At 36.6% G+C, this 3,834-nt stretch overlaps 1 non-coding gene across 1 annotated transcript; it reads right to left on the bottom strand.

Moving 5' to 3' along the window:
- Positions 1-261: 261 nt before the first annotated feature.
- LOC143672343 (U7 small nuclear RNA) lies at positions 262-323 on the bottom strand. The gene has a single exon (XR_013169798.1). It is a non-coding gene; the product is annotated as a U7 small nuclear RNA (small nuclear RNA).
- Between the last annotated feature and the right edge of the window lie 3,511 nt (positions 324-3,834).

The following is a 3,834-nucleotide window of genomic DNA, read 5'->3' on the forward strand; positions in this document are numbered from 1 at the left end:
CCAGTATTCTGGCCTGCGAGCTGTAGCCTCCTTGGTCTCCATGAACTCTCAACTTAACTTCTCAATTCAAAGAGTTCACCAACCTCCACTTGCTAAATCCCTGTGCTGCAGCTTAAAAATATACTCAAGGAAATAAACTGGTGCAATTTTACATTTCTCAGATATCACTTTTCATTGTTGCTGATTACCATTGTTTTGAGAACCATTTTTATATGACCATATTACATTTTGTGGGGAGGGCTATTTCTTTTTTTTTTTTTTAAGGGTTTTCTGGCTAAAGCCAGAAAACCTGCTAGACAAATTCTAAAAGAGCTGCAACACTAGGGCTATTTATAGTAGATGGTAAATCTGGATCCTGATATTTCATCTTAGCTGGAAGCAGAAGTCCCACATATGCTTTTAAATGTGGGGAGGGGGGGCAGGTATCTGTAAATGATAAATCATTCCATGGGTTTCCTGCATGGACTCATCAAAGTGGCATTATCATTTCAATAATCAGCATGCATTGCTCGCCATCTGTATACAGAGCACTATGACAGATACATATGATAGGAAAAGAAACAGTAAACACCTGTGCTAAAAATGATCATACTCTTCCTTCCTAGACCACATGTTTGACCCTAGGAGTGCCATGAGCCACACTGGCAGAACCTAATGAGTCAAAGTTTTCATATCAGAAGAAATGCACCACAATGGAGACTTCGCCTCTTGCTTATGATTTTTTTTCTTTGTCATGACAATTCCAATAAGGCGGATTATTTCTCAATGCCAGGATTCCTCCTCAAAGGCATCAAACCTATAAAATAATTTTAGAGCCACCAAACTTTTACTATTTTCTAGGATTCTACAGTAGTTCCTTAATGGTTAAGTCAAATACAGCCAACATCCCTATGATGATCCTAACATATCTCTGTGGTTTGGAAGGTGAGCTAGGTAGTATTTCCTAATTTTTTATAATAATAATAATAATAATAATAATAATAATAATAATAATAATCAATTGGAGAACTTGTTAACAGTCAAGCTTCCCAAATACCTCCCCTGGAGAATCTGCTTCAGACTGTCTGGTATGGGACTGAAGGGTTGTTTTCCTAGCAAGTATCTCAAATGAATTATAACTTCAGAGAAGTTATGTAAATAATGAGTTAGGGGACCCCTTGGCCCATGTGTATCACTCATAAATACATGCTAAGGTTACAGACTGACCTCCATCTTATCCTTGCTCTACTTACTGTTTCCCAACCAACTGAAATTAGCTGTGCAAGGGGACTATGTAGGTATCCCTGACGACAGTGAAATAATACTTCTATCATCCAACATCAACAAAAAGATTGCATTTCTCTAGAGCTGTTCTTTGGGGAAAAAGTAAACTATGGTTCTCTCAACACTGGCCTTTTATTTGAAATGTAAGTGCAGTTTTCAAATTTTCTAATCCTATGATATGGCAGCTTGAATAAAGCATCCAAGGAAATAAAGTATTTTACTATATCCTAAAGCATTTGATGCCTTAAAGCAAGTCATTTACAGTGGCTTCATCATTCAAAGTGAAAAAGGAACATGTGGACAAGAAGCAACAGACAACTGAATTACACTTGATGAGATTCAAGCATCATGTTTTTCATCTTCCTCACTAAAGGCACTGCCAAGAGATTAACTCTATTTAGGCAATCTACCCCATTTCTGATTTTCTAGTTTTAAAGAACACATTTTGTGGCTATATTAAGGACATGGAAGTCAGAAATTTGTTTGGATGGCATGGTAGTCAGAGAAGGGTCAGGGATTGGGAGATAATACAATACCTGGAAGTGGGGCTCTAATAACTAGCTGATACTTTTCAAACATTTATATGCCAATCATTATGCCAGATACCAGGAGTTTTAAACTATCATCACTAAAATAACCCTAATTGAAAATGAGGCTTTGCTTCTAGATTACCAAGCGCCATCCATCTTTAGTGCAGCTTCTAGAGAGCTGGTATCTCTCCATGGGAAGGTTTTCTTTAAGAATTCAGAGGAAATGTTAAATGCTAACATGAGCTGGCCCTGAGAGAACTAAATGACCATCAATCAGAAGATAATGTCCTGAAATAAAAGCCCCTGGTGAGTCTTTTTATGAAGATAGGAAAGCAGCTGGAGGAAGCTATATTGAGACCCTGCCCATCCTAAGTTTTATTCATTTATCAAGGCTTTTGACAATAAGCCTTTCCCCAGAATGTTATTTATCACAGAGGGGAAGGCGGAGTGCTGAGCACTATCATCTTCTAATATTTACTACTATTAACACATAGCAGTCACTGATACAGGGAGATATCTAATATTCTAATTACTTCATATAACACAACCTCAGAGATGTACGTGTATGTATGTGTGTGTGTGTGTATATGTGCATAATCCACATACAACAACATCCTCCAGGGACTACAAAAATCCATTCCCTCCAACAGTAACTATGGAAATATGGGTAGAACCTGGATATACTTCTGTTCTCCCAGTTGTATCCTTTTTCTAATGCATGGATCACTTTGGAGAGCTGTTTAAGATATAATGGGCAATTATTTCAGTGGAACTTACTGTAAATTAAGATACATACCACTTGATTAGCTTCAGAGGACATTCATGTTTTCTCATATCAGTAATTGAAACTGCCATATTATAGCATTGCATGGCATTAATACAATATGGCATGTACTATTACACTTGGGCAAGTCTAGTTCTCCAGGGCATTGCTTCTAGCTAGGTCAATATTTAAGAATTATATCAGGAAAATGGTAAGTTGTTAAAACCCCAAACCAAAAGACCATAAGATTTAAATGTGGAGACTGCAGAAAAGCTGATCATATATTGTTATCCATCAGTTTTCTCAACCATAATAAAATGCTATGCAGTAGATAACAAAATATTTCAAAATATTCTTTATCGATTTGCTTGTAATGTATTACTAATCCTTCAAATTAAGTAGCATAAAAATATTAGAATGTATTTGCCAAACATACAGGGTTAGAATAGCAAAGGTTAAAATACCTTTCCTAATTCATTGCCCCAGTTCCCCTTAGTCACTGGAATCCCCCATTGCTCTACAGTTATCACATCGATTAGACCCCTCTAAAATTCTATAGTTTAGGGATGGGAGAATTTCCCATGAAATCTTAAAATAAAGAAATAAAACTGGAGAAGTCCATACAAGCGCTGCTCAATAGAACTTCCGTTTTCAAGGGAATGTTCTATATCTGTACCATCCAATATGGTAGTTGCTGGCCACATGTGGCTATTGAGTACTTGAAATATCTTTAGCATGCTTGGGGGTCTGTTTGTTTATTTCATTTTAATTAAATTTAAATTAAAACAGCCACATATGGCTAGTGAGTACTATATTGAGCAGGATAGTCTTATGCCAATGATATTTAAGACCACCATCTGATGTTTAAAACCAATGTCCATCTTTAAAACTGGTAAACATTTCATTCATCATGGCAAATAGTGAGCATGAAGAAAAAATTATAAGAGAAATTCTCTCCTTCCACCAAAACAAGTCTTGGCATGCAAAACTGGGAAGAAATCTCTTCCTAAATGCTCTTAGATGTGGGAAACATGTATTTCCATATTCTACAAAAGGGCAAAAGTTAACCTAACTTCAATGACTTTGGAAATGAAATTATATGCCATTCTCCTCCCCAATGCTTCTTTAGGTTGCCTGTTCAATTAGCACATCACACCACTGCCACTGCAACCAAGGAGTGCTGGTTTATCAAACAAGAGACTATGACATAGGTGAAGTGCTGAAACTGGCAGCACCATTGACAGCTGGATAGATAGAAAAAAAATACCCAATTTATCT

The sequence above is a fragment of the Tamandua tetradactyla genome, chromosome X (genome assembly GCF_023851605.1).
Source record: "Tamandua tetradactyla isolate mTamTet1 chromosome X, mTamTet1.pri, whole genome shotgun sequence".
NCBI classification, from domain to species: Eukaryota; Metazoa; Chordata; class Mammalia; order Pilosa; family Myrmecophagidae; genus Tamandua; species Tamandua tetradactyla.